This window comes from Cupressus sempervirens, chromosome 10 (genome assembly GCF_028749045.1).
Source record: "Cupressus sempervirens isolate cs-2001-9-10 chromosome 10, ASM2874904v1, whole genome shotgun sequence".
NCBI lineage: Eukaryota > Viridiplantae > Streptophyta > Pinopsida > Cupressales > Cupressaceae > Cupressus > Cupressus sempervirens.
Window position 1 is genome coordinate 41,251,872 of NC_143127.1, and position 16,818 is coordinate 41,268,689.

Here is a 16,818-nt window from a genome sequence, read left to right on the forward strand (position 1 = left end):
AAGTTAGAGCCATTTTTACCTCGCTATTAGAGCTGTGTTTTCTGGTTTCTAGGTGCCTACTCTAGGCTATGTAACTAATTTTTCAAAATGAGTTAAAGGATGAAAAGTTCAGTGATTGAAGAGGAAAGATATGACAATTCTCCTAGAGTATCAATTTTTGGACATTTGCATGATGGGTTTTCGTGCATAACTTCCAAGATGAATCCAAAGATAACCTTAATGAATTAGCCTTAGAGAGCTTAGTGGATTGTAGGGACCTAAAGTAATACCTTCAGTTCAAAGCACAAGTTCTAATTCAATTGAAGCTATGAGATATCATGATTTTTCTCAGGTATCAATTTTTGGGCATTTAATTTCTATTGGAGGTCGACTTTTGGAATTTAATTTATGTATGGGTATTTAATTTTTGTTGTGGCCAACTTGTGGCTTAGTTGGGTATAATTAAGGGGTCTTGTGGAGTCTTTTAGACATTCATGGAGGGATAATTCATTCTTTTAGAGGAGGAGTGAGTGTGGAGAGTAGTTGAAGAGTGAGTTTTTCCTGAGTCTGTGAACAGAGCATCAAATGTGAGGCAATTTATGGTAGGATTGTGATTAATAATCCAACTTAGAGAAGAGAATGGAATATGGAGTAGCTGAGTGAGAGAAAATTTCTAGAGTGTGTGAACAAAGTGTTGAATGTGAGGCAATTTACACTTGGATCTTGGAACAAATTTTGAGAAGAGCTAGTAGCTACGGCTTGGAAAATAAGGAGATTTCTTGGTGGGCTTACGAGCACAAGTTGAGATCTTCCTTGGAGGTTTCTACCATAGTGTGGATTCTGACTAGCTAGCGTTTGGTTTGGATCTTAAGGGATCTTGTAGAACTATTACTTGCTTTGTATTTGGCCATAATCGGGAAAGCCTTATAGCCTGACACATTACATGTAACAATTGTTTTATGAATAAATTATTGTAATTTGGTATTAGATCTTGCATTGTTATTGTGTTTCTACTGTGTGGTTATTTTTTGGAGTCTAGGACATCTCCTTTGGGGATTCTCCTACCTTGTACTGCATCACTTCGGTCCCCGTCTACTTTCTTCAATTCTCAGCAGTTCCATCCAACATATTATCACCCTTGGGCCCATCCCACTATGCATAATAATTCCCTATTGAAGAAATCTTCAAGTTCTCCTCTCCACGAGGCCTCCACATCACACACCATGCCTCAAAAGTTTCCTTCTATTGTTGGAATGGATCGTGTGCCTAACAAATCCAATTTTTTGCACACCTATTCATCTCCTTATTTTCTTGGGTTTCTATAGCCAAGTTCTCCTTCCTTTAAGCCTAAGCCATCGTAACTACCCAACACTACATGATAGATTGGCGATCGGGGCTCACCGTAGGCTAAAGTGGCATACCGCTTAGATTTTGGCTTCAATGACTCTTCTCTCACAATCTTAGTTTCTAGTTTCAATAACTCTTCTCTCACAATATTAGGTATGTCCTCTTCTAATGGAGTCACTTCTACATCTTGCATTAATGGATATATTGAAGTATTTTTGGTGGATGGTGTGCCTTGAGCCCCTCCAAGTGAGTTACATCACCTATCTTCGAGTGATGTTCTGAGCCTTGCATCTTGTCAACCTACCACCCTAGATCTTGTGTGCATCAGGGGAAACTACAAACCACCTTAATGAGGGCCACCCAATCCTCTCCAATCTTTTTCCTTCATCCACCTTTGGCCCTTCATGTTTGTACTTAATGATTGAGATTATATAGGGGGATTCGACATCTACTCAAATGCCACCATCTGCCACCTCAGGTTATTTCATGTGCCGCCCTTCCTCTACATCTTCCCACTCTTCTAATTTTATGCACAATTGGCATAGAAAATTGGTCATCCATGTCTTTAACATCACCCTTGACCACCATTCTTTTAATTTTTTGAAATGGGGTCTTAATTTTACGGTGGCATTTCATACCATTCTATAGTTCAAATTTCTTGTTGAGATTGAGAATGCTATCCATACTCTCCCTAAGAATGTTGCTGAAGAAATTAGGTAGGATTGCATAGTCACTTTGAGGTGGGCCAAACCTCCTAGGTGTAACATCCCCAAAGTTGAGTTTATTTCATTAAAAAATTTGATGAGTCACAATGACTCAATAATCACAAATTCTTAAAAAGGAAATGCTACTGTCATTATGAATAAACAAGACTATGTTGCCAAGATGCTTGACCTTCTTGATGATTCTCGTAGCTACAAAACCTTGTCTCATAATCCTTGTGCCAAAATCTTAGAAAAAGACAAAACTAGTATCTTGGCCTCGTCCTTTGATGATAACATCAAGAAAAGCTTAGTCCCTTCTAGGGAAGTCATTTTGCGCATATATGGTGTCACAAAAATTCACAAGAAGGGTATACCGATCACCAATTTTTGACACCATAGGCTCCCCCACATACCCTTTAGCTACCCATCTTACAAATCTAATCTCACCCTTTGTATGAAAATCTGATTCTTATGTCAAGGACTCGACACACTTTATTCAATTCATCAAGGGTCCTCACCTTGATCATAATGACATCTTGGTGAGTTTCGACATTGTCTCTCTTCACAAAGGTCCTGATTCCTAATTCAATTGAAATCATGAAATATAAGATTGATATGAAGATTGCGAGTTTGGTTGAGTTGTGCCTCAGCTCTAATTTTTAATCCTTCCAAGGGGTCATCTACAAGAAAGTGGATGGTGTAGCAATGGGTTACCCCTCTCCTCTATCATTACCAACCTTTATATGGAACATTTTGAAGAGTTGACCCTTCAATCATTCCCTCTTAAGCCTAGGTGGTGGAAGGGATATGTTGATAATACTAATATTTGTTGGCCTCATGGGCTAGAAAAATTAGAGGAGATCCATTGTCACATCAACAACAACACACAATGCATTTCTTTTACGAAGGAACTAGAGTATAAAAATTTGTTGCATTTTCTTGATGTTCTTCTTATCAAGAAACTAGATGGTTCCCTTGGTCATTGGGTGTTTGGAAAGGCTATACATATAGACTTCTGCATCCACTCATCCTCCCAGCACCATTTTAGCCAAATATTTGGCATTCTTAAGACCCTTGCATTGAGAGCCTATAGAGTTTGTGATGATTGTTGGAATGTCTTAATGGGAAGAATGCTTCTAAGAGGGGGGGTGAATTAGAAGTACTAGCTTTTAGCCTATTTTAAATCCTCAATAACATATAACTGAAATTAACATGCATGCATATAAACATTAAAAAATTATGAGAAACAAACATGCATCACCACATAACACTTGAGATTTTGCTAACCCAGAAACCCTCCAGGAATAAGAAGGTAAAACTGGGGTGGGGATGATACCCACAAAATTATTGCAGCGATTGATTTCAACCACTTCTAATGGTCTGCCCTGTTAAAGGCCTACCCTATTAAAGGCTTTACACTGTGTCAATAGTGACTTGGTTAAAGGATTTTCAAACACTTTACATGAAGTGTTACCTTGTTAAAGGATTTAATCACCTTTTCAAAGGATCTACAAAATAGCTGTTAAGATAACCTATCAACATAGGGTTTCCTTTCTAATATAATGTCTAGAGAGTATTAGGTATAATAAACCTGATAGCTTACAATCGTTGATTGTTGAATATAGGCACTTGATCTATTTTCTTTGAATTTGATCCTCTGAGATCTGATATTTGTTCGTATCCCTTGCTTTTTTCTGATCAACTGAATGTCTAACTGCTGCTCTCTTCCTCTAAGTCTTTTTACTCTTCACTCTGAACTCCACTATAGTTTCCCCATTCACTCATTCATCCATTCATAATACAATGAGATTTCATCTTCCTTATAAAGACATTCGAAGACTTAGGGTTAGCTGTGGATCTACGATCCATATTGAATCTTTGTTTCCCAATCATTCTTTGCACTTTTGTTATTGGTTGCATGCCTTCTTCATTTTTTTAATTGGTTGCATGTAGTTTGCATAGGAAAATAAAAGATTCGATCTTATCTATTTGATCCTTCTAGATCCTTCAATGTCGGCCATAAAAATGGTTTACATCTGAATCAGTGATGTTACAAACTCATATGTGCATTCTATGTTACTCGAAACTTACTAATTTTTAATGCTCGACACATGTAACAAAACTATCTCACTTGGCTCCTGTTGCATTTCTATTTTTCTCGGCATCGTCTGTGACTCAACACTTAAATATCACTCGGCTCCTGTATCATGCTCAGCACCTGAAGTCACTCAGCACTTGTTCTTCACTTGGCACTTGAAGGCTGCTTGGTACCTTAAGATCACTCGCCACCTGTTGGATTTTTTGACTCGGCACATGTTGTGGCTCGGCATGCATAGTGTGCTCGGCTTCAATGTAGAAAGTGGTTAAGTGTGTTGGTACTCAAATGTCAAAACCATTCTGAGACTAACAATCTCCCCCTTTGACATGAGTGTCAAAAACACTTAATTAAGCATTATTTATCTGACCTTATGAGTACATTCACTAATCTACTCAGTATATATACAGAGGTTGAAAAAAATTGATCAAAATTTTGTAAGAAACAATATATACCAAAGGATTATTGTAACTCCCCCTGAGTTGATTGTGCCATTATTTGTTCTATCTTGGTGCTGAATATGTCTCATGCTGAATGCTGATATAACATTATATCTCCCCCTTTTATCTCATCTCCCCCATTCTCTTTATCTCCCCCTTTTTTGACACTTATGTCAAACGGGTTCTAAGGGTTAAGACCATATTTTGCCAAAAATGTACTATTTACCTCCATAATCATCCTGAGAGAAGCATCCCAATTACTCAAAGGAATTTCAAGAGATTTGTGCTAGATGGAAGCCTCTGTAGCAAGATGAACAAAACCATCTAAAGTAGAAAAATTAAGGTCTTTCTTTAGAACATTTTCTGCATAGGCTTTTTCCTTATGGAGGATTTCCAAGTGTGGGGTGATGGAAGATTGAAGCTATAGAAATTTCGCTTTGATTGTGTTCTCTTCTGTTGTCAATTCAGCTAATTCCTTCTCAGTACGAAGCATTTGAACAAAATGCTTCTCACTTTGAGCTGGATCCTTAGGTAGTTGCATGCTTGAAATATTTAGATTCCTTTCCAAGCTCACTATCCTCTGTTGGTCTCTTGTGTGAAATATGAGAAGTGACACAACTTTTTGTACAATAAGAATATATTCTCAAGCATCTGTTTGACCTTTTCAATTTTCTTGCTAGTTCAACTTGTGATAGTGCTATTTCATTTGCAATTTTCTTGTTTACTTTCCCTTGAAATTTCTTTTTAGACCATTCCATTAGTTTTACATTGGTCTCTTGGTCTTCATTTTGTACCTGGTCCACTATATTGGCTAGTTGCTCCATTATGGGCTTTGTTTCATCAAGCACCTATAAATTGAAAGCATCTAGAAATATATACTTAATTTCTACTAATGCTTGCCTCTGTTTGTACTCATTCCTAACTACCTCTTGCTTCTTCTTCCTTTCAAGTGCCTCTTGCACTTCAGTCATTTGGGCAATGGTCATGGTGTCAAAGTCATACTTGGGAATGACTATCTCTTCATCAAGAGTAGGGTCTCCATAGTGAAGTACCCTTGCAACATTGATAGAACTCAAGCCTAGTACGGATATATGCAATGGTACTATAGAGATCAGCTACTGTGAAGTTTCAGTGCGAGTCCGTATTCTAGGCAAGTTGGTCACTGTTTGAATTATCTACTGCTCCTTCTCCTTAGGGCTCTCCCCTTCCTTGTCCTATTCTTTTCTACCTTTATCAATGACAATTATCTTAGGCAATGCACCTTGTGTTTGTGCTGTAGATACAGAGGTATCTTTCTATCTGGTTTTCTCTTTTGCTATCTCCCCTACATGTGTACTTACTGAAGTGTCAACCTTAGCAATTGTATCATTGACTTCTTTCTCTTTAGGTTGAGTACTAGTAGCTATAGGAAGCTGTGAAGGTGGTTCTTTTGGATTCACCTTTTCCTTGGTAATTTTAGCCACTGCCTTTTGCAATTCATCTATACTCACCAAAATAGGACTAGTGCACAACTATGATTGCAATGTTGTTTGGTGAAGAATCTTCTTGAGATCCTCTACAGTGAGTGGATTGATGTTCTGACAAGAGTTGTTAGGAACATCCTTTATTATTAAAAATTCTATAGTTGTAGTAGCAACGTGTGGAGGACTAGGTGGTGGCAATTGGGTGTCTTGGACACTCTATTCTTGTTGCATCTTTCTCCACCTCTTCCTCTTTTTCACTTTCATCAATATCTTCTTCTTCATTTGTCCCTTAAAAAGGGTCCTCTTCTCCCTCCTTTCTTATAGTCAATCCATATATTACCTTCCATATTTGTGTTGAATTTTTGACAACATCTTCAATTTGATTCTACAGGATACTGAAGGCTCGATATTTAGGTACAAATTTGCTTGCATATTTTTTGCTTTCCTTACTGATTTGACCTTTTGTAAGGTCTAGCATTACACGAGCCAAAGTTGACTCTCTTATTTCCTTTTCCATTTTGAGTTAGTAATACCACTTATTCTGAATTAATGTGCTTAGCTCCTTGGGTATTGAGTCATCAAGTTCAAGTGGAATAGTCTTGAACTTTGCCATCATAGTGTAGATGGACTCCTCAACTGTGTTTTGTTGTTCTATAGACAACTTATTGAACTTTATGGTCTTAAGACCAGACAAATTTGCATTATTTCTAATATCATTACAAATGCTTTCTAATCTGGATGAAGTGGAGTGTCTTACCATTCTAAACTCTTCTTCATCAGATTCTGTTTCTTCTTCCTCTGACTCCTATGGTGCAATAAACTTTCTTCTCTTCTGCTTTGCAGGTCCACCTTGCTCTATTGCCTTCTTCTTTTCTTGTTCCTTTTCTACTTGGTTGTTCCCCTTAAATTTTCCCTTGTAGTTGGCTTTACTAGGCTAGGTTTTGTCATAGTTTTGTGTGCCTTAGGCTGTGCAACTGGTTGCTTCTTTGCTTTCCTTTTCTTTGGCTCAGCCTTGGGTACATCCTTCTTTGCACTTTCCTCTTCATCAACATCTTCATCCATACCTTGGGTTAATGTAGGTGGTCCTTGCTCTTGCTCTTCTTCATCTCCTTCTGCTTCTTCATCTTCCCCTTCTACTGTGCCTTTAGCAAGTTTTTCCTTTAGCTTTTTAACAAATTTATCCTTTTTCTTGAGTGTTGAGGCAATCTTTAACTCCATATCCACCTTTGACCTTACAAAATCATAAGTGCCAAAGTGTGGGGCACTCTTGTCTATCTCTTCTACCAATAATGTAGTTATTGTTGCAGATGCTTCATCTATGTTGATCTCATAACCAAGAGGCCTTAACCATCTCACTCTTGGTATGATGGCTTCTACATAGGTATAGTCAATATCTACAAGAAAACAAACATCATTTACATGTTTCTCTACTAAAGAAATTCGAATCTTGAGTCTTTACTTCATTGATTTCTTAAAATCTTCAAAATAACTTGTCATCAGTGTGTCAAAATTGTCTCCCATTTGTTCTATGTATTCATTAATTTGGGCTATGACAGTTCTATCATTTCTCCATGCAACTTTTCCAAAAGAAGGAAATTCATTCTGAACATAGAAGAATATACAAACCAAAATTGCACCAAATTTGCATTGGGCACCCTTTTGTCCTTCTTATAGCTGCTAAGTTTTCATTATTCTGTTGTAGTTGCAGCTCTACAAGATCATAAGTATGATCCTTTTTCACCAATTTGTAGCCTATATCTACTGCAATACAAGGAACACTATTGAGTCTATTGGATTGATAGAATTTATGAGAAATAACTCTAACAACAAATTCAATGAGAGGATCTTGAATGGTATCAATTGTCATTCCTCTTTTATTCCACTTGGCACCTATGTTTTTCTCAATAACCTCCTTGGATTCACTTCTCAAGGTCTTGTACTGATCTAGGGTAGGATATCTAGTTACCCTATGAATGATTCTTTTCATGATCATTATGGGGACATCTTCTAACCATAGACTACCATCATGAATTCTGCTTAACACAAGTCTAATCCATTCTATCTTAAATACAGTGGGAAAACCCAAAGTTCATGTTAAACCCTTTGTCTCAAAAATTTTATATTCATCCTTCAAAACTCCATTGACACACAACTTCTCATAGGCTTCCCTTATTTCCATATCTCCTATGGCTTCTATCTTACAGTTATAGCATATCCTTACGTCCTGAACCATCACAACTTTTGGGGGTATGCGGGAAAGGGCTCAGGCGGGATTGTTCTTATATGAAACTTTAGGGATGGGATGGAAATTAGGCTGCTTAACCTCATTAGATACTAGCTAGACCTCAAACGACTCTTTGTCATGGGTTTTCTTAGAACTTGAAGCCATTTGTGCAAACGAGGGTTTCCTTTACAAAGAAATATGAAACTGCGTAGCTCGGCACAAACAAAAATACCTCAAGATCAATGAAAATGTGTTGTAAGAGGTTGGAATCTGCTTGGAACACTAGATTCTCTGCTATGAAGTCACTCCACTCTCTTTCTCTTTTTTGCTTCTCATTCATGATGAAGAAAAATGATTAAAATCATGATAATATACCCTATTTCCATCACATTAAATGCTCAACTTTTCACTCAGCTTTTGAAGGATTTTTAACATTACTCAGCTTGCACTACATTTCCACTTCACTCAGCTTCCATTGTAGTTACTCAACTCGGCATCAGTCATCAACTCGATCGCTGTTAGGAACTCGACACCCACTAGAGTTTTACTTAGCCTTTGAGGATAACTAGACAGTTTTGTAAGAATCTTCATATTATGACTTGGCATATTTTCTTATGCTGTTTTCTTCTTTTTAGTACTTGTTTGTCTTGGGACTAGTGTATGATATAACTTTGTATATCAGTCCCATGCATCTATTCATGTTTAGTTTGATAAAGTGTGATCACCTGACCCATTGGGTGAAGTGATCCCTTCACTTGATGTGCTGCACACATCTTTATTCTTCCAAGTCTTATTCATTTGCCCTCTTATCTTTTCGACATCAATCTTTTCTTTTCCTTTGTTGGCTTCAATTTTTGGTGCTTTTGACTTTGTAGGATAATTTCTACTAATATGACTAGTTTTCAAGCAGCTGAAACAAGTGGTTTGACTTAGCCACCTACTATAATTCACTCTAAAGTGTGTCCTTATACAATTTTTAGGGATATGTCCATATTCTTGACAATAATGATAGCTTTGTCTTGTATTGTAGTCCCAATTGTAATGGTTTACATAGTTGTTCCTTCTTACATGCTGATTTGGTGTCCACATAGGCTTTGAACTGCATTCAAAGGCTTTGTGTCCATACTTCTTTCAATTGTAGCAATGTCCATCAAATCTTTGCGTCCTTGAGATATTAGACCTGCAGTCTTGTGTCATTTGACCTTGGATGTTAAACTTATGACAATAGCTTGCACTCTTAGGCTTATCATGCTGATGGGCATTCTTGCTTCTGCATACATTAGAGGTATGTGCTTTCTTACCACAGAAATGATAGGTAGGTTTGGTGTTCTTACCTTTGTTGTTTCTTTCTTCTACAGTCTTGGATGACTCTCTTTCTTAAGTGTTGGTATATCCTAATCCTGATGTATCATGGTTGGACCTTGGGGATTTCAATAACTGCTCAAAATACTTGATGGCTTCATTGGGTTTTTTGAAGCTCTTTCAAATTTCCTTTTCTCTTTTCGAGTCATTCTGTAATTTCTCATTTTGCATTTTTAGTGTAGAGATCTCAATGTCCTTCATATTTAGCTCATGATGTGCATTCATCATCTGGCTTAAGGTATCTAGCTGCATGTTTGAGATTCTTTTAAACTTAATTATCTTTTCCTCCAATCTATTTGTAAGATTTCTCTTGTCATCTTCTATCATGACTCTGTCCTCAACTACTCTTTTCTTTTGTTCAGTGATTTCACATAGCATCACGACCTTTGATTCATGTTCTATCTTAAGAGTTCTTATTTCTTCTACTTGAACTCTATTTTTCTCCATTATTTTTGCTATTACTTCATCAAACTCTTTAGTGTTTCCATTGGCAAACACTTGTGTGGTATCAATCTCCCTATAGTTTATATCATTTTCAGCTATAGCTATTTCCTTTCTTCTTTTTAAGGATTTTCTTATTTCCTCTCTAGCTTCCTCTACCTTGTGTAGAGTGAGATGCACATCTATCACTTGGTTCTCAATGACATTTCCAAGTTTGAAAACTCCCATCTTTAGATCTTTTCATCCAAGCTGTTAGGCTTCTTCTTGAGAGAACTTAGCTCTAATACCAATTGTTGAAATGTCTTAATGAGAAGAATGCTTCTGACAGGGGAGATGAATTAGAAGTACTAGCCTTTAGCCTATTTTAAATTCTCAATAACATATAACTGAAATTAACATGCATGCATATAAAAATCAAACAATAATGAGAAACAAACACGCATCACCACATAACACTTGAGATTTTGGTAACCCAGAAACCCTCCAGGAATAAGAAGGTAAAACTGGGATGGGGATGATACCCACAAAATTATTGTAGCAATTGATTTCAACCACTTCTGATGGTACTTGGAAGAGCAATTTATGGCTTTGTAAGAGCATTCATGGCTTGGTGGTTGGGATATTTTGAGGGGAGACTTTGGTTTGGATTAGGAAAGTCTTAATCTCATTTAGGATTGTGCAAATGATTAGGGGATGGGTTAGGCTTGGGTTAGGATTAGATTAGGGATGTTAGAGATGTGCAAGTGGATGGCATTCATGAGGGTGGGTGAGTTATTGGCTAAGCTTAGTTAGTATGGGTGGATGGGGTGGATTAGGCTAAATGGAGGATTTAGGATAGTTTAGGGGTTATTAGATTTGAGGGTTTTATTTATTAAAGTGATTTTAATAAATTTGGGATTTGGAATTAGATAGGAGAATAGGATTTAATTGATAAATGATGGGTTATTTGATTTATCAATTAGGACTATAGATGATTAGTTAAATTAATCAACTAGGAGATGGCAAAGGATTGATTAAATAGAAATTTAATTAACGATGCCTTTAGAGATAGCTAAATAGGATTACCAAAGTGGTGTAGTCAAATTTAAGTGTCTACATTTTGCTCCTCTTTGACATAGTGTTGAGACAACACTATTTCAAAGAAGTTTGAATGGAGACGACATGAGGAAGATGTTTTAGCAACAAGGTTGTCCCAGTCTTGAATAAGAAGGAGAGACTAGACTATGAGATGCTCCCTCAAGAAGGTGGCGGGGAGAAAAAATGAGGCTTGATAGCTTCTTGAAAAATACAAGAATCCAAGATAAGCAAGGAGACTCAGATTGGCAAAGAGAAGGGGCTGAATTAGTTCAAACTCTCACTATGGGAGAACGATAAAGGAGAATCAGATGTACAAGAGGAAGTAAGCTTAAGACTTTTCAGGATTGGGGGGAGGATGAAGGAGTGGAGTGCTATAAAAAGGAATGTAGGATAGGGAGATGGATGAGGGGAAGATAAAGGGGTTTGGATGGGGGAGAATGGAGATGAAGGTAAGTACTACCACGTACTTGAGCACAAAATTTAATATAAGAATGTTGATTAATTGCCAAGGTTACCAAGAATAGCAAGGCCTGTTCACCAACTTTCCAGAGGACTGACGAACTGAATCAAAAAAAACATGCAAGGATTGCCCCAGCATTGCATAGGTATCGTAGAGGAAGCAGCCTGGAACTGATATGGGGTAACCCACAAGCAGAAAAGAAAAACAAACAAATGATCAGATCAAGACCTTACACTCAGATTGCCCCATTCGTAGCATACCATGATAGGGAAGATTGTGGCAACCATGAGGAGGGAACAAGGAGATTGCTTGGAAAAGATATGGGAAGACCTAAAAGGGGAGAAGCTAAATCAAAATAAAGTGAAAATTTAAAAGAGAACCGTTTGCCAACGAGATGTGTAGGATGAGGTACTAATGGACCAAGATCAGATAGGAGGAAAGCTATATCCTACAAGGATCCATCGGAGAGTACCCAAGCTGAGGGAGAACACTTTGGGGACAAGAGATCAAGCTAAAGGATGCAGCAGAATAGCTAATCAAGAGTTGTTACAAGTGTACAATGGTGTTTGGTGTTGTTTTTGTAGGATGAGAAGGTGTTTCGGAAGGGTGGGATGACCAAGAGGGGTAGGCAGGGCACTAGGGTAGGCTATAAGAGGCGAAGAGGGGGCTAGAAGGGGTCATTTGTAGTTAGATTGAGGAGGAGATATTGCTGATTAGGAGCTCTGCAATGGAGATTACGATGGCGAGTATTGGGCGACCAGAGCATCGAGCGGACATAGTGCGATGAGTATGAGTATGAGGGATGCCTGATCAATCAGTAGGGTCTAAAACCTCTTCATAATTTTTGTTGAGGAATTTGTTATAGCATTCTCGCGAAAGTAGGAACACGATCCCGTAGGAACGAGTCTAGTGGGACTGTGAGTGAGATCAGTGGGATCACGATCCCACAAAACATAGCATCAGGTGGGAGGACGCGGGGGGTTTAAACAATCACTTGCGGGAAAGCAATCTCGGGATGGGAAGTCATGCGGGAATTGGAAAGGGGTTAAAGGGGACAGTGTAGGAACGCGATCCCACGGGATCAAGGATCGATAGGATTGCCAGGTGGAGAGATCGTGGGAACACGCTAGCGAGATCGAGGGAAAAGGGCAAGGGTTAGAGCAGAGTCAACATTGCGATCTTGCCAGAAGATAGTTTCACAGGAACATGAGTGGTAGGCTTCATTGGGACACGGGTTCTGAGAGGAACGCAATTTTGGCAAAAGAAAGGGAGAAAAAGCTGGGGTTAAGGGAGGGGAGGGTGGGGGGATAAACAAGGAGATGGAAAATTGATGGTTAGATTGGATTTTTTTTGGTGGTGTGCAGTGGTCGTTGGATGTATTAGTGTCACGGGAGCGATGAGCAGCAGTGTTGCACATAGGAGAGATGCTAATGTTGGCTGACTAGGCGTGGGTCAAGGCGATCAAGCTAGGCCACCTGATGAGGTTGCCCCATAGTCGTACCTATATGATGATGGTTACAACGTTGTGTGAGAGATGGCACAGTGAGACAGTGACGTTTCACCTACTGACGGGGGAGATGATAGTGATGCTGGAGGATGTATACCACATTTCAGACTGCTAGTGCAGGGGACACCAATCATGGTGACCAGAGAGATGATAGAAGAGGTGGTCATGTAGAGACTAATGGGGCCCAGAGTGGAATATAGGATCCAGAGGGGACAGTTCGCTTTAGACGAGCATCTGGATGATGTGACGGTAGAGAGGTGGATTTACTTCTATGTGTTAGGGCTGGTTTTGAGGTATATTGCCCCAGATATAGGTGGTACAAGTGTGACACTAGCATTGATTCCGGTAGTGATGCAAATTTTGGATGTAGGATGCCCAGTGGCATGGGGTTCGCTGATGTTGGCTGAGTTATACTAGGACCTGCATTAGATAGTGTACCAGGGCGACGACCGATAGGGGAGGAGCATTGGGTTCTCAAAACTGTTATAGGTGTGGGCATGGGAGCATATTGTAGTGCTCAGGCCATTGGGATGTAGGGATAGGCAACCAAAGGAGCTAGTGGCATACGATTGGGCAAAGCTTTTGACATATCACTACACAGATTCAGTGGATTACTAGAGGGTGCAAATTGATGAGATAGTGGCAGTGGTGTGCATGCCATACATGGGCCTGGGACCATGGTCAGAGGAGGGAGAGCAGCTCCCCTACACCATTTCCCCATGCTTTGTGTTTGGGAGATGGGAGCACATTGCAGAGCAATATAGGCCAGACAGGGCACTGTAGTAGTTCGGGTGGTAGCAGGTAGCAGTGGAAGATCTGCACTGGTATCAGCAGGTTACTCGTGATCCGGTGTCGATGTATGGGCCATCCTTGTGAAGGGATGGGTTGTTGAGGGCATCGCAAGAGCTGGAGTCATAGCAGTAAGATTGGTTTGGTGGGGCAGCAGATGCGGGCTCCACATAGGAGTACCAAGATACTTTTGTGAGGTCAAGACCAGTGGGGAGAGCACAGGGCACGAGGGCAGTGGTGGTGGTAGGGGAGCTAGCCCAAGCAGCCCAACAGGGGTGATATGTGGCAAGGGGGTTGTGACAGCGTGCAACAGTGGTTGCACAAGAGGAGGAGCCCGCCTGTTAGAGGAGGAGGGTGGTGGGGAAGGAGAGGAGAGTTGAGCTAGAGAGGAGAGCAGAGTAGAGGGGTGCAAAGGAGAGGGGAGTCAAGCCAAAGAGAGGGGGAGAGAAGGCACAGGGGTGACAGAGGGCAGCAAGGGGAGAGGTAGGAGGATCATCAGCTAGGGGAGGAGATGATGGATTGGCAAGCCAGTATGCCTCGTTAGAGCAGGCACACATAGTGATGAGCCAGCTGCTCCGTGACACTCAGTAGGAGAGAGATCAGCTCCGGGTAGAGTGATATTAGTTTAGATAGGAGCGAGATATAGCCCAGGGGTAGGCAGACAGGAAAACTATGGAGCTGGGGAGGCTGCAGAAAGAGGTGGGTCGGGTGGAGGGGAAGTTGGATGCCATGACGGTGGAGCAGTAGGGGGTGCAGGCGATATTAGACGTCCTCCAACAGGAGCGAGATAGGTTGGTGGTGGAGGTGGCGACCTTATGGGCATAGGTGGTAGTGGGGGGGGGGATTGGATGAGCTGCGGAGACTGCGGGCAGAGATGGAGGAGTTGAGGGAGAGGGCTGGGTTCTACTGGGGGAGGTACCATGTTGTAATGCTAGCATCATAGATTGAGCATTACAGGTGGCTGACTAGGTCAGGCACAACAGGTACCCACACAGGGATGCAAGGAGGAGGGGAGAGTGGATGGAGCATTGGGGGAGAGAGTGTAGGTGGGTCCCGACGCATAGGGCATAGTTAGAGAGTAGGGCCGAGCCAATGGCATGGAATGGGAGAGGAGGTAGAGAGCTCTAGGACAGGGGGAAGATTGATGTTGCCACCACCTCCACCACCACTAGCACCAGGTGTCGGGAGAGGGGCACATGAGGAGACTAATGATGTAGGGATGATGGGTTGACCATCGATGAGCAGGTGTCTTTTTGGGATACTGAGTACTTCATATATATAGGCTATTTTTGAGACACATGGAGATTTGGTGCGGGCTCAGACCCATTTATACTATATGGACATTATTTATTGATGGATTTTTATTCTTTCATTCTTTCATTGATATATAGATTTGGATGACTCCGGTGATATTTGTGTTTATGGACTGGTGATGTTATGTATAGTGATTGATAGTGATGTTTCGATGGTATTGTTGATGATTGGTGATGCAGGATGTGACATGTGCTATGATTTTTTGATTGTGCTGACACTTTTGATGCAAGATGTGATTTTTGATGACATTGTATACATGATATAATATGATTTTGATGTGATTAAGCTATGATAGTGCAGATATGATGTGATGTGATTTTGATCTATGATATCGCATATGTGATGTGATTTGATGTGATCCTTGATGACATGATTTTCCTTATGATATTATAGATCTGATGATGATGAGATTTTCTGTATGATAGATATTATGTAGTATGATAGGTTTCGAATATGATCCTGTTGCTTTATGATAGATGTGATGTGATCCCAAAAAACTGATTGCTTTGGAGAGTATTTGATATGATGTTGTATGATGATAAGTAAAAACTATAAAATAAGTGACAAATGTAAAATGAATCACCAACTAAGGATAATCAACAAATTTATGATATGGAAAAAATGAATATAAGGACTTTTTAACACAAACTAAAGATGGATAAAAGATTTAAACAAATGAATTGACAAAATAAAAGATAAAAAATAAAAAATTGAAGTAAAACTTTAATGATGAACCTCAATGCTAAAATGAAACCTAACCTAATGATAAATGACTATAATGCTAACATGAATCACAATCTAATGATGAGTGACTACGCTAAATGATTGATAATCTAATGATGAAAGACGATGCTAAAATGAACCATAATCTAAGGATAGGTGGCTATGCTAAAATGAACTATAAGAGAGAACAGTGAATTTATGATATGCTTAAAAGAACACAAACAAAATGATAGACCTAGGATTTATGACAAGCATGGGTGAATATCATAAAAAGACCGAATGCAATGATATTTCGAGATATGATAAAGGATACAAGCTATGATAATACAACATACGAGATTGTAGGAGATGCGAGACAAACAATGATGGTGGAATAAGGTAACCAATGTTTTGACTTATGATAGTGTTCTATGATATGAAAAGTGTTCATAGGAGATACTGACTCTAAGGAGAATAATGTTGGAAAAAGAGTGACCAAAAAACTTGCAGTCAGGAGGATAGCAGAGATTTGTAGAGCTAGGATAGTAACTTATGATAGGGATCACATCATGATGAGAGATATGAATTGATGTTCGAGGTTTTGAATTAAATAATTCTGAGGGTGGAAAAAGTGATAGTTCAAAGGAGAGGGGTGATGACAAGGAGGAAGATATCAGAGGTTAATAAAAGTGAGGCATAGGGGAAGCTTGAGTATGGGGTACTTCATGAGGAAGTACCACTATGTAGTGTAAACACTTTATTTGATATAGGATTATTAGGGATTTTCCAAGGTTACTAAGAATGTCAAGGCCTTTTCCCCAAAATTCCATAGGACTAATTCAAACAGGCATGCAAGGATTGCCCCAACATCACACATGAGTCTCGGAGAGATCACTGTTGGAATGATGCTGGAT